The sequence below is a fragment of the Hemiscyllium ocellatum genome, chromosome 3, assembly GCF_020745735.1.
Source record: "Hemiscyllium ocellatum isolate sHemOce1 chromosome 3, sHemOce1.pat.X.cur, whole genome shotgun sequence".
Lineage (NCBI taxonomy): Eukaryota > Metazoa > Chordata > Chondrichthyes > Orectolobiformes > Hemiscylliidae > Hemiscyllium > Hemiscyllium ocellatum.
Window position 1 is genome coordinate 117,218,712 of NC_083403.1, and position 23,336 is coordinate 117,242,047.

A 23,336-nucleotide genomic window follows, 5' to 3' on the forward strand; every position below is an offset into this window, starting at 1 on the left:
AGTGCAGCAGTAATGTCAATAGACTAATAATCTAAAAAGGACCATGCTAAATCTCAGAGGGTGTAAAATCCCATAATGGCAGCTGGTTGAATTTAACATTAATGTAATCTGGAAATGAAGGAGAGAATTGAAAGCTAATGTCATTAATAGTAATTATGACAACTATCAAATGTTTAAAAAATCCACCAGCTTCACTCACACCCTTTAGGGAAGGAATTCTGACATCCTTACCTGGACTGGCCAACATACGACTCCAGGCCCACATCAGTGTGGTTGACTCTTAAATACCCTCTGAAACACAGTCTAGCAAACTGTTAGGAGCAGGCAACAAATATTTGACGTGACAGTGACACCTGCATCCCAAGTAAAAATAAAAAATCTCATCACCCATTCTTCTCTTGAAGAGATGTTTTTAAATAATGTTTTAATACCTCAAGATACTTTCTAAACTAGTCACTGGGTGCAAATCACCTTGCATTAGTTCAGAGATTTAAAAGTTCACGTATGTTTCTCATCAACTTGTTCAGAGATGGATCAGGTGGGACTTGAACCTGGGCCTCCTGGTCTAGGGATGGACACTACCGCCGCACAATTCAAAAGGTTCATACAGAAAAATAAAATTGAGTATATTAAATTCATTCCATCATAGACAATCTCACACTTCACTCCAGATATTCCCAAATATTAATCATGCTTTCCTTGAAATACTGCCTGACAACTCTTGATAAAGAGATCTTACTCTATTCAAGCTGTTTCATGAAATACATTGGCACAAGCATAGACCAATATCAAAAAAGGTATCAAGGCCAGTTTTCAAGTCACTGAAACACCATTTCTTATTACATAATTTTCTATAACTATCGCATAAAAGGTACCTTTAGGCATAACAATTAGCAGGGGATATAACGGAAGTGCTTGATGGATCAGGGAATATTTGGTAACAAGTGAATATTCAAACAAGATTGAGGGATTTAAAGTAGGTAAGGAAATGGTAGACCAAATGAACAAGTATTTCGCTTCTGTTTTCAGTAACTACTGTTAACTCTCCATTTCACACGAGTGTAACAGTCACTACTTACCTATTCCATTTTTAAATACCAGTGTTTACATTTATCTACCTTCCTTTCATACTAATTTCTATCTCCTGATTGATTTACCACCATTTCCTGCCATTCTTCATATTCAGTATAATAAACTAATTTGCTACTCATCTTAGTGCAACTATAGACTTTGTCCTCAAGTTTGACGCCTTCCTTGAATCCTTTAATTATCCATGGATGGCAAGCCTTTCCCTTCAAATTTTTTCTTTATAGTTGGAACATACTTATCCTGAGTATTTAGAAATATTCCCTTCACTTCTGCCACTGTTTCTATTGATCTTTCCCCCAGATCAACTAGGCAGGTTCACTTCAGCTAGCTCAGTATTCACACTCACTGGAGGTGCACTAAATTTTAAAAGCAGTCATGATTTGGAGATGCCGGTGTTGGACTAGGGTGTACAAAAGTTAAAAATCACAACACCAGGTTATAGTTCAACAGGTTTAATTGGAAGCACACTAGCTTGCGGAGCGACGCTCCTTCATCAGGTGGTAGTGGAGGGCTCAATCCTGTATGTTAGGATTGAGCCCTCCACTACCACCTGATGAAGGAGCGTCGCTCCAAAAGCTAGTGTGCTTCCAATTAAACCTATTGGACTATAACCTGATGTTGAGATTTTTAACTAAATTTCAAAAGGATTTGAAAAACGCCTCATCCAGGCTATTGCTACCAGTCTGATTTTTTGTGGTCATATACAGATTAATATCATTCACAATTATCAATGTTCTTTTATTGTAAGCCTCAAATGTGTATAATTCATCCTCTATTGTAGTGACACTCACTCTAGTGATGTATGTCACCTACTATTCCGCAGCTCCACCCAAACCAATACTCCATCTAGATCTCCTAAACCAAGGTTTTCACTAACTATTGCACCAATGCCATCCATCTTGAACAGTGCTTTTAGAAGTTAATCAGCTTCTTGTTTCTTCTGAATATTCAATAAACAATCCTTACCACAAAACCATGTCCCTACAATAGCTATCAGATCATTAATTTCAATTGTGCTATAACTTCGTTTGCTTTGTTATGAATGCTAGACATAGATACATAATCTTCTGTTTTGTTCTGTCATATTTGTAATATCCAGATTTGCTGCATTTGGACATGGCTTGCTTCAGTAAGACCTGGACACTATCCAGGTTTGGGTTGACAAGTGACAAATAACATTCGCTCCACAGATGTGCCAGACAATGGCCATCTTCAACAACAGAGAATCCAACCATTTGACATTCAATGGCATTACCCAAACTTATGCCTTGCACTTTCACACTGCTTAGTTTGAAGTCCTCTCTACTTAAAGTAAAAAATGAGGTCTGCAGATGCTGGAGATCACAGCTGAAAATGTGTTGCTGGTTAAAGCACAGCAGGTTAGGCAGCATCCAAGGAATAGGAAATTCGACGTTTCGGGTATAAGCCCTTCATCAGGAATCCTGATGAAGGGCTTATGCCCGAAACGTCGAATTTCCTATTCCTTGGATGCTGCCTAACCTGCTGTGCTTTAACCAGCAACACATTTTCAGCAGCCCTCTCTACTTCCCCAGTTTGCCACAGTACTGATCCAGCATGGTTCAGGTACAGACCATGCCAACTGCACAGCACCCAAATAAAAACAAAATGCTACAAATGCTGGAAGTCCAAAACAAACAAAGTACCGAAGTAGGCCGGTTTGGCAGCATCCGTGGAGAGAGAAACAGAGTTAACAATTTCAGCTAACAATCCTAGAGTCAAATTGGATTTGAAATGTTAACTTTGTTTATTTCTCCACAGTTACTGCCAGACCTGCCATTTCTCCAACATCTATGTTTGCATTGTACCGATGTCAGAGCCCTACAAATGAGAACCTACTCTTTTCCCCACATATTCATTTCACTCATCTTTTCTGTCTACAAATGTAGGCATGACCCTTTTGTTGCCCACTACTTCAACACACCACTATGTCCCCTGGCCAACACTTCTATCTCAGGCTTGCTGCAGTGCTCCAGCAAAACTCAGCACAAGCTAGAAGAACATCTAACTTTCTGTTTTTGGACTCTGCAGCCTTCAGTACTTTTAGGGTTTAAGTAACTTTTCCTATGTCCTTACCCCAACTGCAACACAGCAGACTTTGTCATCACATGGGCTGCCACTACAGTCAATCCATTGTCAGATACTAATGGGGAATACTTGTACCTACTGATTCTCCAAGGCTGACCTTCACCCATTTCTTTATCTACCCAATAACCATCTTCACTTATTGTTTATGCCAATCCCCCTACACCTACTCCACCTTCATCATATAAGAGCAGCACGGTGGTTAGCACTGTTGCCTCACACTGTCAGAGAGCTGGGTTTGATGCCAGCCTTGACGGGGTGTGGAGTTTGCACATTCTCCCTTTCTGCACCAGCTTCAGTTTTGTCCCACTGTCCAAAGATGTGTGGGTTAGGTGGGTTGGCCACAAAATTGCTCTGCAGTGTCCAGATGTACAGGCAAAGTAGATTAGCCATAGTAAGTGCAGAATGGGAGGAGAATGGGTCTGGGTGGGGCACCATAATCCCATACATTCCAACCTTTTCCCAGCTACAATCAGTTCTTAAGAACAGTCACTCGATCCAAAATGTTAATTCTGCATTCTTTCCACAGGTGTTGCCAGACCTGCTGAGCAATTTGTATTTGTTTCAGATTCCCAGCATGTGCAGTTCTGTATTTTTGTTTTTAAAAAAAAAGGAAGATTTATAGATTGGCAAGGTGTAACTAATGGCTATCTATAAAGGAGCAGTGCTCAAGCTTCAGCTATTACTACTGGAGTATAATGTATACAGGATTTGCTGACGTAAAATAAGTTTGGAAATAAGCTGCAAAAACAAGAGATGCAAAGGGATATTAAGCACGTTTATTAAGTCAGCAAGGATGTGGCATTAAATGCTGTGCAGCTCTAATAGGAAAGAAACAAGAGGTATCTTAATAAGCATGCTACTTGATACCACTTGACATGAAAAATAAGTACACAGAACTCAACCATGAAACGAGAGGAACTTATTCATACTGTCAAAAGCCTTTAAATAATTCAGTTCCACAATCTGTAGACTTCCTGGAAATGTTAAGCAAAGGTTTTTTTTAAAAATCAATTTAGTTGCTGTTCTGCTTTTAATGAAATTTTTCTTACAATGTAAGCAAAAATAATAAATGCTGCTACTCTCAGTGGGAACAATGTAAATTATTACATTGTCAAAAGAACTGGACTAACCCTTACACAACAATGCAATAAATACAAATACAATCCACTAAGCAATGATATATAATTATAAACATTTTCAGCTCTGCAAAGGTCTTGAGCTGATGGGTGCAACATCCACTTACATTTATCTCTCCCATACTAATCATTTGTGAACACTGGCTTTGAAAAATGTTGCAATCCCTTCCACAATCCTTAGCTTTTAAACAGTCTTTTCCCACTTCAGTCTAAAATAGAAGAGACAAGAAAGAAAGAACCTGGTGTTCAGAAAATGTGTCATACAAGTAAGTTTGCTTGCTGATTAGGCAGCATTTAGAATACTTTGGGCCCCACACCGGCACTAGAACATGACCAGCAGAGATTCACACAGATGATTCCTGGAATGGTAGGCCTAACATACGATGAATGGCTGAGAATCCTGGATTTGTATTCATTAGAGTTTAGAAGGTTGAGGGGAGATCTAATAGAAACTTAAAAGATAATGCATGGCTGGGAAGTTGTTTCTGTCAGGCAGGGATACTAGGACCCGTGGGCGCAGCCTTAGAATTAGAGAGGGGTCAATTTAAAACAGAAATGAGGAGACATTTCTTCAGCCAGTGTGTGGTAGACCTGTGGAATTCACTGACATGGAGTGCAGAGGAAGCCAGGACATTAAATGCTTTCAAGGCAGAGACTGAAATTCTTAATCTCACAAGGGATTAAGGGATACAGGGAGACTGCAGGTAAGCGGCATTGAAATGCCCATCAACCAAGATTGAATGGCAGAGTAGGAGAAAGTGAGGACTGCAGATGCTGGAGATCAGAGCTGAAAATGTGTTGCTGGAAAAGCGCAGCAAGTCGCAACAGATGGAAACAAACACAAGTTGCTATCAAAACTTAGCTCTGGCAACATCTGTAAAGAGAAAACAGAATTAACATTTCAGATCGAGTCACCCTTTTTCAGGAATAATTGTGACTAGGAAAAGACTGGCATATATTCTGAACATGGGGTGGAGGAGGAGTAAACAATAAGTGAAGATGCAGCCAACAGTAAAAAAAAGTTGGGTAGACAAAGGAATAGGTAATGGTTAGCCTTGGAAACCAAAATTTAAAGAATCAGAAGTTGCATCGAAAGTAATGAGTGAACAAGAAAAACAATTACAATCTCAGCCTTCCTGAATTGCAACCCATTCAATTACCACCCTACCACTTTACTACAATGGCATCTCACTTGTTCATCCTTTCACCCATCCATTAACATTGGATCTTTCAGCTTAGCTTGGAGCAGCTAATGCATAAGCAGAAATTTATGGAGAAATTCAGCAGGTCTGATAGCATTTGTAGACAAAAAGCAGTTACTGCTTCAAGTCCAGTGACCCTTACAACGGTCTGACTTGTGTTCCCCACCCTGTTACTCTAGCACCACAAGGAACATAGCAAGTTGAGAAGATTTATAGCTTAGGTTGAGATTCTGGATGTAGGTTTGCTTGCTGAGCCGCAAGGTTCATTTCCAGACATTTTAACACCCTACTAGGTAACATCTTCAGTGGGCCTCCAGACGAAGCACTGCTGATAATTCCTGCTTTCTACTTATATGTTGTTTCGGTTGGTGATCTCATATCCAGTTCTTTTCTCAGGGGTGGTAGATGGGTCTAACTCGATGTTTGTTGATATGGCATTCCAACCAGAACTTTACTTCTAGGAATTCTTGTGCGTGTCTCTGTTTGGCTTGTCCTAGGATGGATGTGTTATCCCAGTCAAAATGGTGTCCTTCCTCATTCATATGCAAGGATACTAGTGAAACAAAACAACATGACCCTCTCTCACTAGTATCCTTACATACAAATGAGGATGGACATTCACTTTGACTAGAACAACATATCATCCTTGGACAAGCCTAACAGAGACACACATGAGAATTCCTGGAATCATGGCATCCCAACCAGAACTTTATCAAAAAACACACCGAGTTAGACCCCATCTACCACCCTTGAGAAAAAGAACAGGTAGTGACATCACCACAGGAGATTACATCACCAACCCAAAAGAAACCCAAACATACAAATAGGAAGCAGGAATTATCAGCAGTGCTTTGCCTGGAGGCCCACTGAAGATGTTACCTAGTAGGATGACAAAACATCTGGAAATGAACCCTCTAGCTCAATGAGCAAACCTACATCCAGAGTCACAAGGAATATCTTGTGGGGATTCTATACTCTACACTTCTGAAGAAACCAGGCTCAGTGGAAATGCAAACCATTATCAGAGTGCAGAGAAGACTAGCAGAGCAACAACTCAACAGTGGTTTCTGCTTGGTGGAAGATCCAAGTCAGTTTGTTTTCACTCATTACACAGAGTAGGAGACAAGGTGCAATGTGCGATGGAGAAATGTCGTGGACACTCATTTCAGCTATTTGAAATCTTGTACAGTGCAGCTCGCCCCATTCTCCCCTACTCTGAGCCTTTATCACTTTTTTTTGGTCATAGCCTACTTTCCTCAGTCTCCTTGTTTTCAGCTCTCGCTCGCTCTCTGGGCTCCACCCCCATCTACCTGCTGACCTCCACCCTACTTCACCTCCTGTAATAAGCATCACTCTTCCCTCACTACTGCAGGTTCTGCTGGAGAGTCACCGGACTCGAAACGTTAGTTCGGCTTTCTTCCCACAGATGCTGGCAGACTGACTGAGACTCACCTGCACCTTCTGCTTTTGACCATGAATGAGGTCTTGATTAAGGAGCCATGTTGACAATCGCCGCCGGTTTGAAGGTCTGGTCACGTGAGCCGATCACCTGATCGTTTCCCCGGACTGGAGCTGGCTTCCGATTGGAGGTGGGGCACACAACCCTCTGCGGAGTACGACTTGCTACTGGGTAGCAAATGTATCAATTAGATTGTATCGACCAATAGGAAGCGGGCAGAGGGGCTCTGTGACGTGTCTGGAACGTCCCGGGGATAACCTGGTGCTGCGTCTGATTGAGCTGCGTTTGCTGAGACTTTGAAATAAAAACTTGCACAAATCAACCAAGTTCAGCAAACACAAACAAATGCAACTGCCAGACCTCCTACACATACGTACCCCGCCATCAGTATGAATATCACTGTTTCCCACCTACTTTCAGAGCCGACAAAGGGCCACTGGATTCGAAATATTAACTCTATTTCTCTACAGATACTGCTGAGTTTCTCCCAGCACTTTGTGCTTTAATTCGCTGTCAGTGAACCACGAAGTTCCCCACCCACCGACCTGCGCCGGAATTGCCGAGGAATGTGAACGTCGACCTCTCGAAAGTTCCCTAGTCCGGTGAACAAATTGCCACTGAATCAGGCGGAAATTGCCAACAGTTCGGTGATCTTACCAGCGTAGTTCGCCGGGAAATGGTAGAGCGAAAAGTCCGAATGCAGCCCCCCCCGCCCCCATTACTCATACTTGAGCCCTTGACTGTGTCCTGAACCCTAGCCAGCATCCCACACTTGAGGTCTTGATCTTATGCATAATTAGCCAACTATATAAGTTGGAGTTGTAGAATTCGAGCGGCATCTTCGTTCATAAGACGTTAAGAAGTGTTCACATTTTCCTGAATTCAACATTTTCATCGTAACTCTTAATCTTTTCTTTCTTCAAACCCCATTTAATATCTTGCTAAATTATTGTCAAGATTGTTACGTAAATACCACTTGCAGATTTGGATGCATTTAAGTGTTCATATAGCTCTTGGATGCAGAACCCTGATCCTGTGTTGAATTCTGAGATTCTGTATTTTGGATCTGAAAGTTAGTTTTCTAGCTGCTTCTCTTTCGTGCATTTTGGATTAACCCCATACAAAATTATAAATAATCCACAGTGAAGAAGCAGAACGTTGACCCAAAAATCTGTACCATTGTTTATGCTCCATGTGAGCTTCTCACTACTTGTATTAATATTTGTGCTGTCATTAAGATCATTTATCTCCACCCACATAAAATTGTCTGTTAAGGAGTATTCACTGTTTTAAAAAAAAGCTTAGCTTGTTACCTCCAGGTTTAACAATTACAACATATGGGTAATCCATAACTGCTGTCCATTTCTTAATCCATACCATTCTCCATTTTGCTATCTCATCAATCCTCGCTAACCTAAACTGATTGCCAAACAATGTTGCTTTTAAAGTTCTTATCATTTTATTTCAAATTAATCCATGTCATTGGCCTTTCAGAGCCCCATAATCCCATCCAGTCCTACAATGGACAACATTGGTAGAGTGTTAAATGAGTACTTCACATCTAGTTTTACTCAAGCGAAGGTGGATGCAAGTACAGAATTCGAAAAGACAGTCCATGAAGTTCATGAGCAGATTGATATAAGGAGTGAGGCGGTACTGGAGAATTTGGTCGGTTTAAAACATGCCAAATCCCCAGGTCCCAATGAGTGAAGTTCCAGACTGCTGTGGCAGACGAAGGAGGAAATCACAGGTGCCCTGACACAAATTTTTATTATCGCCTCTGGTCAAAGCAGTGGTGCCAGAGGACTGGAAGATGGCAAATGTGGTTTCACTTTATAAGAGGGGTAATAGTGATAGACCAGGGGACTATAGACCAGTGAGTATCACATCAGTTGTAGGGAAACTGTTGGAGAACATACTGAAGTAGAAACTTAGTCTCCGTTTAGCGAGGCAATGTTTTACCAGGGATAGTCAGCTTGGCTTTGTCAGAGAGAGGTCAGACCTAACAAATCTGGTTGAGGTTTTTGTGGAATTGACCAAATATGTTGAAGAGGATAGCCCAGTTGATATAGTTTATATGGATTTCACAAGGTCCCACATGGGAAACTGTTAAAGAAGGTAAAGCTAGTGGGATCCATGATGTGGGCGGCACAGTGGCACAGTGGTTAGCACTGCTGCCTCACAGCGCCTGAGACCCGGGTTCAATTCCCAACTCAGGCGACTGACTGTGTGGAGTTTGCACGTTCTCCCCGTGTCTGCGTGAGTTTCCTCCGGGTGCTCCGGTTTCCTCCCACAGTCCAAAGATGTGCGAGTCAGGTGAATTGGCCATGCTAAATTGCCCGTAGTGTTAGGTAAGGGGTAAATGTAGGGGTATGGGTGAGTTGCGCTTCGGCGGGTCGGTGTGGACTTGTTGGGCCGAATGGCCTGTTTCCACACTGTAAGTAATCTAAAAAATAATGTGGAAGTTGGATCCAAAGTGGCTTAGTGGCAAGAGACATAGAGAAATGATAGAAGGCTGTTTATATGACTGAAGCCTGGTATGAAGTGGCACACCACAGGGATCGGTGTTGGGTCCTTTATTGTTTGTGATATTTACAAATGATGTCACTGAAAATGTGGCTGGGGGGAAACTGTGCAGATGACATGAAGACTGTTTGGGTGGGTTGACAGTGCGGAGGAAGGTCTTAGGTTGCAGGAGTATATAAGAAGGGATTGGTCAGATGGGCAAATCAATGGCAGATAGAATGTAACCTTAATAAATGTGAGATGGTGCACTTTGGAAGACCTAACAAAACAAGGAGTACTCAATGAATGGCAAGACTCAAGGAAGCTCAGAGGAACACAGGGATCTTGGGATGCTTGTCCACAGATCCCTGAAGTGACAACGTAGGATAATAGGATAATTAAGAAGGTACATGTAATGCTTGTCTTTATCAGTTCTGATCACCAGGAAGAAGAATGTAATTTCACTGGAGGGGATGCAGAGGAGATGTTGAAGTAAAACTAAGAACTGTGGATTCCAGAAATTTGAAACAGAAATTGAAATTGCTGGAGAAACTCAGCTGTATCTGTCGAGAGGCAGCAGAGATGGCATTTTGAGTCCAGAACTGATGGTGGCTAGGAAAAGGCAGTATATATACTGAAGGCAGGGGGTGGGTGGGGGAAGGAGTTAGCAGGTAGAGATGGAATCCAGTTGAGCAGACAGAGAGATGGATGACAATATGTCAGGCAGAAGGAAAAGCTGATAATGGGGACCAAAGTAGTTGAAAATGGCTGTGCTGAAAACAATCCATGTCATTATAGGGCCTGGGGTTTTGGTTGGGTAGAGAACACAAGAGAAAGTGTTCAGGTTCTAAAATTATTGTACTCGATATTGAGTTCTGAAGGCTGCAGTGTCCTGAAGCAGGAAAAGAGATGCTGTTTTTCCATCTTATGCTGATTCTTGCTGGAGTCCGAGACAAAGATGTTAGCTGGTAAACTTGGTGGTGTGTTGAGGACTGTGAGGACTGCAGAGACTTCAGAGTGGAAGAGTATGGTGCTGGAAAAGCTTGGCCAGTCAGGCAGCATCTGAGGAGCAGGTGAATCAATGTTTTGAGCACAAGCGCTTCATCAGGAATGAGCATCCTGATGAAAGGCTTATGCTCAAAACATTGATTCACCTGCTCCTTGGATGCTGCCAGACTGGCCGAGCTTTTCCAGCACCACACTCTTCGATGGTATGTTGAAATGGCAGGCAACTGGATGGTCAAGGAATTTTTTGTGGACAGAATGTAGGTGTTCCATAAAACAGTCACCCAGTCTGCATGTAGAAGAGACCACATTGTCAGCAGTGAATACAAGATTAAGTGAAATGCAGGTACATCGCTGCTTTGCCTAGAAGATGTGCCTGGAGCCTTGGACAATTAGGAGAGAGGAAGTACAAGGACAAAGTGCTGCAACTTGTATGAGAATGTACGAGGAGGTGTGTGGAAGTGTTGTGAATGGAGGAGGAGTAGATCAGGTTCTCCTAGGTGGAGAGTTCCCTGTGAAATGCATGGGAAGATGCCATGGAGGTGTGGGAAGGTGTTAGGAGTGTCAGCATTTATATGACTTCTTCCTGGCCACTAACAGTTCTGAAGAAGTGTCAGTGGACTCAAATGTTAAACTATGCTCTCTGTCCACACATGTTGCCAGACCTGTCGAGTTTTTCCAATAATTTCTTATTTTGTTTCATGATGATGTTGCCTAGGATAGAGCATTTTAGCTTTGAAGAGTACTTGGTAATCTCAGGTTGTTTTCTTTGAAGCAGAGAAGTTTAAACAGGTGTCACGACAGAAGTGTATGAGATTATGAGAAACATGAGCAGGGACAGGGTAGGTAGTAAGCAGTTGTTTTCCCTTAATTGAAGGAAGAAGCAAAAGGGTAGACATTTAAAGTGAAAAGCAGGAGGTTAGAGGGGATTTAAGGAAAAGTCTTTTCACTCAGAGGGTTGTGGATGTCTGAAATGTACTGTCTGGGAGATAGTTGAAGTAGTTAATCTAACATACGAGGAACGGCTGAGGATCCTGGGATTGTATTCATTGGAATTTAGAAGATTAAGGTGAGACTTAATAGAAACTTATAAGATAATACATGGCTTGAAAAGGGTGGACGGTAGGAAATTTTTCCGTTAGGTGAGGAGACTAGGACCCGTGGACACAGCCTTGAAATTAGAGGGGGTCAAATCAGAACAGAAATGCGGAGACATTTCTTCAGCCAGAGAGTGGTGGGCCTGTGGAATTCATTGCCGCAGAGTGCAGTGGAAGCTGGGACACTAAATGTCTTCAAGGCAGAGATTGATAGATTCTTGATGTCTCAAGGAATTAAGGGCTACAGGGAGAATGTGGGTAAGTGGAGTTGAAACGCCCATCAACCATGATTGAATGGTGGAGTGGACTCGATGGGCCGAATGGCCTTACTTCCACTCCTATGTCTTATGGTCTTATGGTAATGTTACAGCCTTTAAAAAATGAAGATGCTTGAAGTGTCATAACATTCAAAACTATGGGTCTAGTCCAGGGAAGTGAGTAGTGTGTTTTTGGCGGAACATATTCAATGGGCCAAAGGGCTTCTTTTGTACTGTATGATTCTAATTGTTTGATCCTCAATTTCTGATGTCTTGTGCACCTCAATTTTAGTTGCTTCATTATTACTGGTTGCAAAGCCCTAAAGTACCCTGCTGATTTATCAACACATCTCCAAATTACTCTCCTCCCTAGCTATTTGAAAACCGAGATCTTTGATCAAGCTTTTTAGTCATCTGACATAATATTTTCTACTTTGGTTTTGTCTCAGACTTTGTGCTGTAATGCTGATGTGCTATGCCTTGAAATAATTAATGGCATTAAAGGTACTGTAAAAATGAAAATTGTATAAATTTCTTATGTAATTGTCTAGCCTACACTTAGTGAATTTACTCTATTTACCTCAAATGCTGTACATAGCAGTGAGTGTCACAATACTGTCTGAAAAAATAGATCTCTTTTAAATTAGAATTACTAATAATTAATATTTATAGTGTCTTGTTTTGCTATCCCACACATATACCTCTATCTCACCACTCTTTACTAAATAGACCCAGCTTGTTCAGTTTTTCCTTATAGCTGTACACTTCCAGTTTTGATATCATCCATATCAATCCTTTGTTGCATTTTTCCCAGTACTTTTAAATCATGTGAGCAATATGGGGGCCAGAATTATGCACGTTACTGTAGCCAATATCCAAATAAGATTTGCAATGATTTTTCTTTTGTTTTTGAGTATCATTTTCTCCAGAAAAGCACACTGGTCCATTGTTTGTATTTGTTTGGCTTTATTGATTTGTGAATCTATAGATTCTTTTCCATTTCAATACTGTTTAATCTCTTAATTTGCAAGAAGTAGGTGGTGTCCATATCCCTCCTCCTAAAATGCAGCAACTCACACTTATTCTCTAAGTGTAAATGTATTTGTCCAATAGCTCATCTTCTCTGCATGTTTGTTTTAATGTCTACTGTTTTGTGACAATTCTATTAATGTCACTCAGTGTCTTACAATTTGGCTTTGTTCATAAATGTTGTTTTTATACCTCAAGTTCCCTTGGCCAGATCATTTATCTAAATGAAGAACAACAGTGATCCCAGTACCAATCTAACTGTCAGCAACATCGTAGCATGTGATCCAGAGCTTAAGTACTGTTTGTATCCTATCTAGACAGAGAATGAAATAAGAAATATCATCTGACAGTGAAGGTCTGGGATGGGGCAGCTTTTCAAAAGGGAATTGTGACCATAGCGACCATAATTAAATCAGAGACTTGATTCCCTCAGTGATATTATTGGCCCAATCCTCCCCAGTATACTTGTCTTAATCCTTGGCTGCTTTTGGGTCTTTGGTGTCCTTTGTCTGTTTATTATCAGGATGAGTTTAAAGTGCCCATAGGTCTCCTGCTGCCTTTCTCTATCCCCACTGCTCCTGCTTATTGCTTTTGGCACATTTACTCAGCAAATTTATTGTCAATGCCAGATGTTTACAGAGCAAATATATAATCACGGCCAGCTGTTTTCTCAACAAATAGATGTCATAATAACAGCTAAAAGTTGATTTAGAATAGTTGATTTTCTATGAGCAAATATTAGCGAGTAACTCTTCTGGAGGAAGGTAAAGGGGGACTGAATCAGAAAAGTGCAAGAAACAAAATAAGAATGAGAGAAGGCAAAGGGGGTGGGACATAGGATAAATGAAGTAGTATACGAAAGGCTTACGCCAGGAAATTCAACTATCTTGCTCCTCGCTTAGACATATGAACAATATACAGTTTCGGTCACCTCACGAGAAAGAATGTATTGGCATTAGAGGGGACGCAGAGGAGGTTCACTAGGCTGATTCCAGAGTTGAGGGGGTTGGCTTATGAGGAGAGCCTGAGTAGACTGGGATTATATTCATTGAAATTTAGAAGAATAAGGGAGGACCATAAAGAAACAGATAAAATAATGAAGGGGATAGGTAGGATAGAAGTAGAGAGGACGTTTCCACTGGCAGGTGAAATTAGGACAAGAGGGCATAGCCTCAAAATTAAGGGGAGCAGATTTAGGACTGAATTGAGGAGGAACTTTTTCACCCAGAGGGTTGTGAATCTATAGAATTCCCTGCCCAGTGAAGTAGTTGAGGCTTCCCCAGTAAAAATTTTTAAAGCGAAGATAGGGCGGCACGGTGGCGATAAGGGCGGCACGGTGGCACAGTGGTTAGCACTGCTGCCTCACAGCGCCAGAGACCTGGGTTCAATTCCCGACTCAGGCGACTGACTGTGTGGAGTTTGCACGTTCTCCCCGTGTCAGCGTGGGTTTCCTCCGGGTGCTCCGGTTTCCTCCCACAGTCCAAAGATGTGCGGGTCAGGTGAATTGGCCATGCTAAATTGCCCATAGTGTTAGGTAAAGGGGTAAATGTAGGAGTATGGGTGGGTTTCGCTTCGGCGGGTCGGTGTGGACTTGTTGGGCCGAAGGGCCTGTTTCCACACTGTAAGTCTAATCTAATCTAATCTATAGATAATATTTTGGGTAGTAAAGAAATTTAGGGTTACAGTGTGAGGGTGGGCAAGTGGAGCTCCGGCCATGATCTTATTGAATGGTGGAGCAGGTTCGAAGGGCTAGATGGGCCACTGCTACTCCTGGTTCTTATGTTCTTTATCATTAGGAACCATAATAGAAGAGAAGGGAGATGTGGTCTCTTTCAGAAGTCTGATCCAAGGCGCACAAGCGATAAATGAAAATAAAGGCAGCAAGAAGAATATAAAGGTTTAGTGCTGAAGGACCAGAGAGAGTTATATAATTTTTCTTTCTAGGCCATGCAACAGATAGTCAGTTAGATTGTGGTAATTTTGTTAAAGAAGTATCCATCCTTGAAAGTCATTGCATTCGTGGATTAGCTATAAGAAAAACTAAATTACATAATGATTATTCTGGACACACCGGAGTTTCCATGAGAAAGGAGAATTTAGGTGCACGTCAAATGTGGCACATACATGGAACCCACTCCCTAACAGCATTGTTCCTATATCAAATGGACAGTAGCAATTCAAGAAAGTATCTTTCAAGGGCACCATCACCTTTTCAATAAATGTAGGCACAACTAGCGATGTCCACATCTCCTGAATAAATATAAGAAGGCACACAGTTATTGATTTTTATTTTGACTGTTTTCTGAACATAAAAATTATACTTGCCATTGCTTAATTTAAGAACTAACTTCTACATTCCTTCCATAAGCATAACCACACAGAGTTATTCTGTTTTAAAATGTTTGTTAAAAAAACAAATATGAGCGCAAAGTCAAGCGATACTTACACTTGAAAATCAATTTCACAGTTTGTATAAAGACCATTGAAGAATGATGTCAACCTTTAAGTAGAGAGTAAAGCAATGACCACATTTGGGTTTGGTATTATCTTCTAAATTGATCAATTTATATTGATTCTCTGAAGGCAAGCCATTGTAACTTTTTCTCCTTGCACCTTAACCTCCAATGCTTTGTTTCACTCATGCACTCATTTTCCCCTTTTGTGCATCCTATAAGCCTCCACATTTCCTTTCAACTTGCAAGTCTCAGCTTTCTCCATAAACTTGGACTTGTATTTTCTGTTCTTTTTTTGTTGTATGCTTCTCTTTCTAACTTTATGCATTTTTCCATAACCTATCTTAAATTTTCAGTCATTTGGTGATATGATTTATCAATGGGTTTTGCAAAAGTGTTACATTCATGAAGGTACCAACAATTTCAAAATATGGCTATTTGGAAATTTTATCATACATCAGATGTAATCAAAATTGCCTTGGAAACTACTGTTCTAGCTGCTACCTAAGGCCAAATATTAATTGCATAAATATTAACTACCTGTCATTTATGTGAATAATCAGTGTTCTGATCACAGTGTTTATTCCTCCAGCTAGAAGGTGAACAAATTCAAAATTTCCATACTGCGCTTGGATAACTATACAGCACCAGTGTAATAATCACAGTAAATTTCCTCATTATGTGTGAAGGATCCAATGATTCGGCACAATTCACCCTTAGGCAATTGAGATCCCTGAGAGGATCAGAAACCTTAAGGAATACTTTATGATACATTGGATATTCTATTTGAATATTAATGCTGGAAAATTTCCTCAAAAGGGCTGAACTGTTCGCATCTGACATCTACATTTGAGAATATGAGTGGAGTAGAAGTTAAATAATTTAGTAATTATATTTCACATCAGCAGAACCATGGATGTGGTAGTTCTGGAGATCACTGCTACTTTGCAGTCAACTCACATCTACAGACAGAAACAATTGATTGCCACCTTGACCATTTGGTTTCTAGAAATTTCCATTATCTTGGGTCCAATATTTAATTTTTTGTCTAGGCATTATAATTTTGTACAGATATTCTAAAAAAAAATCGGCCATTATAAATGAAAATTCTTTATTTTTGAAAAAGAATCAGTTGAAGCATATTAAACACTGAAAAGTAGTGATGAGCCTATTTAATATTCATAATCTGAAAAGGGGTGAAACTTACCATCAGCTGGGAAGCTTTCTCAATAAACTTGGACTTGTATTTTCTGTTTTTTTTTGTTGAGTGCTTCTCTTTCTAACTTTCTGTTTATGCATTTTTCCATAACCTATCTTAAATTTCCCTTATTTGTTCACAGGATGTGGGCTTTTCAGATTATGTCAGCTCCAATTTCACTTGAGAAATCTGAAGTGAATTACTTTTCTGAACTGCTAAAGTCCATTGTGAGATTGGAACACCCATGATGTTGTTAGGGTGTGAGTTCCAGGTTTTTAACCCAGACTGTGAAGGAATGGTAAAATAGATCCAAATTAGGATAGTTTGGCTTGGAGGGGAACTTGCAATTGGTGGTGCTCAAATGTATCTGATGCCCGTGCCCTTTTGAATAGTAGCGATCACAGGTTTGTAAGGTATTGTTGAAGAAACCTTGTTGAGATTTTCTTTCCCCTCTAAGAAGCTGGCTTGAGTAGATTTTTAAAAAAAAATTACAAACTCAGCATATAAATGCACAGTGCAATTTCCATTTCATCTCTCCTCAAATGGGTGGAATGAGTGATGAAATGAATTTCCAACAGGCTGAAACAATTGACCACAGCATGTGAAGCAGCTCCAGAGTCTACCAATCTGCCCCAATAGAATCTAAATTTAATTGCATAAATGTTTAAAAGACAAAGTGAAAATGCCTCATAAAGCAATAACTTGTTGAGAGTGAAGAAACAGTTTTGGATGATTGGAGGATGTTTTTGCTCCAGGATTTCTCAGCAGTGATTCTGGAAGATCCATTTTCAAGTACTGGTGGCTGTTTAATATGTTATAAACATCATGCCACATGTGAAAGGCTCAGCACTAGCACTAATTGCTTCCGTACATCCTCAGGAAATAATTAATTCTGTACAAATATCTACTTCAGTATTCTCTGCCCTTGGAAGATCGTCTAGAATGTCTTGCCCTCCACACCTTTCTCTAGATTTAGATATGGAGCTTATCTGTGATTTCACCTAATCTATGGCAACATTGCCTGACCTCTGGCCTTATGTATGGATTCCCTTTTGTTGTCTCCTCTTTTTTCTGTAATTATTACAGAACATACCTATCTTGATTTTCCACATTATCACATTTCTGTCATTGGAATCTGCTCCACTGGACACAAATCCCTTTTCTTTCCTTTTGATTTTTTCTTTTTCCTTTATCCCTGCCAGACCTTCTCTTATGTCATCATGATTCCTGTCACATCTCCCTTGCCACTTAGAAGGATCCATTGTGTAGAAACTTTAAGCCAGTGAGAGACCTCTGGCCAATGGTAACACTGTCCTCACTCTGCTGTGATGACTGTAAATGAGGTTGACATACATAACATAGTGACCACTTACCTGTTGAAACACAGGTCAATCACACACTACTCCAGCCTGAAGTGAAGGTCAGAGAAATACATTTGAGCAAGAAAGTTTGTAGTGGATGACCACTCCCAGGAGCGTGACACTCTCCAACTGTTCCACCTCTGTGCTATTAATGTGTAAAAGGGCATGAGCAACATCCCGCCGAAAATCAATAATGAGTTCCTTGGTTGTGCCGGCATTGAGAGTTAAGTTGTTCTTGGTGCACCATTTTCCCAAGTGTAGTCTGTTTCATCGCTATCTGAGATTTGACCGACTATGGTGGTGTCATCAGCGAACTTGTAAATGGCATTAGTCTGGTACTTGGCGACACCATCATGGGGTTACAGTGAGTACAGTTGGGGGCTGAGTATGCACCCCTGGGGGCTCCAGTATTGAGTGTTAGTGAGGATGAAATATCGTCCCCAATATTCACCAGTTGCAGAGAATGGGGCTTACTCCGAGATAAGTACGTTTAGTAATCAGTCTCGAGGGGAAAGAGTAGGATTCTTACGTAGCTATTCTTGGTGAAAAGATGTTCTAGGGAGGCGTGAAGGGCAAGCAATATGGCATTTGACATGGATCTGTTGGTCTAATAGGCAAATTTGAGTGAGTCAAGAGTAGTGGGGAGGCTGGAGTTGATTAATGCCATGACCAGCCTTTCAAAGCATTTGTGACCACCGAAGTTAGGGCCACTGGGTAGTAGTCATTGAGACATGCTGCATGAGCCTTCTCATGCACAAGGATGATGTTGGCCCTCTTAAAACATGCAGGGTCAGTGGCCTGCTGAAGGGGGAGATTGAAAATGTCCAGCACGTTCTGTATGTCTTGATTCATTCAGGGTTTCCTATTGGGGAACACCCAGATTGACTTCCTCGATATGCAGTCTTCCACACACTTGCTGATAAAGTTTGTGATGGTAGTGGCATACTCTTCCAATGTACCTGTGGACTGCTTGAACATGGCCTAATCAATCAATTCCAAACAGCACAGGAGTTGATCCTCTGCCTCCTCCGACCAGCCCTGGACCTGTATCCACGTAGGGGTTTCCTGCTTGAGCTTTTGCCTGTAAGCTGGGGCAAGAAACACGGCACAGTGGTCGGAGTTCCTGAAATGAGGGCAGGAGATGGAGCTATAGGCATCCTTCACATTGGTGTAGCAGTTGTCTAAAATGTTCGGGTCCCTGGTGGGGCAGGTAATGTTCTGGTAATACTTGGGCAACACCTTCCTTACATTGGCTTGATTGAAGTCGCCAGTTACAATAAACAGGGCCTCAGGATGTTCCATCTCCAGGGTGTGGTGACAATTGGCAATGATCTCTCTAAATGTCTGGTAAAAAGTGTTCAATAAAACTGAATCGTATCAACACTCATGGGATCTGGGCTCCACTGGCTGGTCCAGCATTTAATGTACATCCCTATTTGCCCTTGAGAACGTGGTGTGAGCAGCTGCATTTTATTTGGTGTGGGTATACCCACAATGCTATTAGGGAGGCAGTTCTAAGATTTTGATCTGGTGACAATGAAGGAACAATGATATAGTTACAAGTCATGATGCTAAATAGGAGAATTTGCAGTTGGTGGTGTTCCCATGTACCTACTACCTTGTTCTTTCCAGATGGAAGTGGTTGTGGGTTTGGTAGGTGCTGCCTGAGGAGCCTTAGTGAAGTTTTGCAGTGTGTCTTGCAGTTGGTACACACCACTGCCACTGTATGTTAGTGGTGGAATGAATGGATGTTTGAGGATATGGTGCAAATCAAGTGGGCTGCTCTGTCCTAAATGATGTCAGGTTTCTTGAGTGTTGTTGGAGCCGCACTCATCCAAGCAAGTAGCAACTTTCCATCATACTCTTGACTCGATCTTTGTAGATAGTGGAAAGGCTTTGGTGGGTAAGGTGGTGAGTTACTTACACAGTATTCCTAACATCTGACCTGCTCCTCTAACCACTGGCTAATCCAGTTCAGTTTCAGGTCAATGGTAACCCCAGGATGTTGATAGCGTGGGCTTCAGTGATACTAATGCCATTGACTGTCATTGGGGCGATGGTTAGATTCTCTCTTGTTGAAGGTGGTCATTGCCTCGCACTAGTATGTTGTCATCCCAAATCAGGATATTCGGCAGCAAGACCTGCACTTGCATATGGACTGTTTCAATACCTGGAGAATCATGAATAGGCTGATCATCGTGCTGTCATCAGGGAACAGCCCCACTTCTGACTTTATGTTGGGTGGATGGTTATTGATGAAACAACTGAAGATGGTTGGGACTAAGAAGCTATCCTGAGGAACTCCTAGTGAGATGTCCTGGAGCTGTGATGACTGACCTCCAAGAACCACATTAATCTTCCTTTGTGCTCGATACAACTCCGAATAATGGAATTTAGATCTTTTGTTCATATTTAGATAAAGGCTGTAATGAGATCAGCAGGAGTGGCCTGCAGAACCCAAATTTAGTGTCTCTGAGCAGGTTATTGCTGAGCAAGTGCTGGTTGGTAGCACTCTTGATGATATCTTCCATTAATTTACTGATGATTAAGAATAGACTGACCAGGCGGTAAATGGCCAAGATGGATTTGTCCTGCCTTTTGTGTACAGGGCGTATCCAGTTAATGTTCTGCACACTGGGTTGATGTCAGTGTTGTAGCTGTACTAGAACAGCTTGTGCAGGGTCATTACAAATTCTGGAGCACAATGCTGCAGTACTATTGCCCAAAAGTTGTCAGGGAATACAGCCTTTGCAACACTCAGTGCATTCAACCATTTCTTGATATCATGTGGAGTGAATTGAATTTGCTAAAGCCTGGCATTTTTGCTGCTATGGTTCTCTGGAGGAGATTTAGCCATATTAACAGAGCTACAGCAATAATCTGATGTTAAGACCGACAGCTCCTGGAAATGCACTGCAGGTTTATCTGCTTATAGAAAGAGGAAGGTTAACTTCCCTTTCGATACCTCTTATCAGACCTGAGAGGTGGAGATTAGTGCCTTGGATAAGACAGGTTTGAAAGAAATGAATGGAAGGAGATGGAGAACAGATAATGTTCTGCTTCTATTTCTAAAGTAGCAGTAGATGAGTTTAGCAGACTATGAATCATTTTTTAAAATTATGATCAAGTGAAAAATTACTTGATAAAGTGCAAAAGTTATCTTGGTTACAGAAGGAAATACAAAAGGGGAATGAAAACAGTATGACAAGGTAAAAGTGGAAGTTTAACATCAACCACTTCATGAGCAATGAGTACAGTAGATTCAATCTGAAGGAACTGCATGGCAGTTCACATGCATTAGGGGTCTCTATTCTACAAATTAATAAGTTTTAAAGGCATTTGTTTCCTTGATAATAATTAACCAAACACTGTTAACTATTATCAAAATCTATACCATGTTATGAATAAAAGTCACAAATATGCTTGAGATAGTTATGGTCAACAAATGATCAGAGGATTAAATGTGTTTCAGTCTTAGACCTCAAGGGGAATGGAGTGATCATGCAAATTCTGAGCAATCCATTGAAACACCATCTTTGTAAATCCTTCTTTGACTCTGGCTGTGGGAGAATTGTATATTCTAAAGTATTACCCCTTCTGATTGGCTGGACTTGTTTCCACAAGACTGTGTCATGGTTCTAGCACCCTATGAAGAGTTATCAATTGGCTTTTGCAGATGTGTCTTTGAAGGAGTTAGTTTCTGGGACAACAGCTGGGAATAAAGTTCAGATTAAGAAATTTTGTAGTCTCATACTTATTCCTAACTGAAATCTCTATCTGTTAACTTTTAATTTCATCAGATTCAAAACTGGAATTTCCAGCCTTTTAACTAAAACTTCCATAACAGGCAGAGTTTAATATTAAACAATGAGGAAGGAATTTGAGTCTCTGGAAAATAGAGTGGGAAGAGGCAAAGTGACTGCTGTGGTTATATGACAAAGTTCCAGCAGAAGGACTGCCAGAAGTAAAGCAGATGTAAGACTAGCTAATGATATTGTGGATTGGATAGTTCTTCTGTAAAATGGAGGTTGAGAAGATGTTTTTGGTAGTAAGGTTCCACTGTAGATTTGAATTAGTACATTACTAATGGTTTGAAAAGTAGACACAATGGAAGATTGCGAGAGTGAACATAGAAGGATGGCTGGAGGTATGAATTGGGTGGGATCACAGGAGAGGTAAAACACACAAACTGAGGAAAATATAGCTTCTATACATCACCATAATGTTGGAAAGACAGCAACCGAAATGCAGGAATGGAGTCTTTCCAGATAAAAGGAAGGGAAGAAATAATCCAAGTAGCTGTGGCAATCATGTAATCGCAAAACAAATTGGTGATTGAAGGATTATTTAATGTAACATTCAGAGAGAAATACCATACAAGATTAGACATTCAAATTTTGAACCAGTTAATATTCACATGGTTGTCAGAAAAATCCTGGCATTACCTTGTCCACAACTGATACAGGAAATACTTCAAAATATGTCACTGTGAGAACCTAAAAATGAGTGTGTGCAAAACCCCCCAAGACCCTCGAATTCTACTCCACCATTCAGTACCATCATGGCTGGTCTTGGGCTTCCACTCTACTTTCCCGTTGGCTCTGGAACAGATACATCCCGACACCTTGTGTCTCAGTATTTCAGCCTTAAATATATTCAATAATATACATGTTTGCCTCTGAGCAGAGAATCCTAAAGATTCACAACCATTTGAGGGAAAAAATACCCCTTCAGCTCAGTATTAAATGATTGCCACCTTATCCTGAAACTATCCTCCTGTCCTAGGTTCCCTAGGGAAAACAACATCTCAATGTCTACCCTCTCAAAGTTCTTGAATATGTCAACGACAACACCGTCTCCCAACTTCTGAGAATATAAACCTAATTTTCTGGGCCTTGCATTCTGGGACAACCCTCTCATACCTGTGATCAATATCATGAACCTTCACTGCATTGTCTCCAATGCAAGTATATCTTTCATAAATATTGACAGCAAAGTTGCACACAATATTCCAGATACAGTCTCACCAAAACTCATATAATTGCAACAACACTTCTTTATTCTTGTAGTCGATTCTTTAATCCTTTGCTATATTGGCCAACATTTGCTTTCCTAATTGTTTGCTGTACCTTCACATAATGTCATGTTCTGGAAATTGACTTTTATAAGGTTCCCACTTTAAAAAAAACATTCTGCTTTTCTATTCTTACAACTAAAGTGAGCAACCTCACACTCACCACATAATACTTTAACCACCACCTTGTTGCCCACATGCTTAACCTTGAGGCTTCTTTATGTCATCTTCACAACTTGGTATTTCTACTTAACTTTGTTGCATCAGTAAATTTAGATACAATATTCTTTGTCTTTAAATCCAAGTCAGTAATACAAAATTGAAAACAATTGAGGCCCCAACAATCATTCAGCACACCCCACTAA

General features: G+C 40.8%; 1 protein-coding gene across 1 annotated transcript in view; it reads right to left on the bottom strand.

The window, feature by feature from the left end:
• The window catches only part of cln8 (CLN8 transmembrane ER and ERGIC protein), a 32,152-nt gene extending 25,090 nt beyond the window's left edge, over nucleotides 1-7,062 (bottom strand). The window contains exon 1 of the mRNA XM_060821611.1: nucleotides 6,986-7,062. The gene's annotated coding sequence lies outside the window, so the exon portion shown is untranslated. The remainder of the gene's footprint in view (nucleotides 1-6,985) is intronic.
• Nucleotides 7,063-23,336: the final 16,274 nt, after the last annotated feature.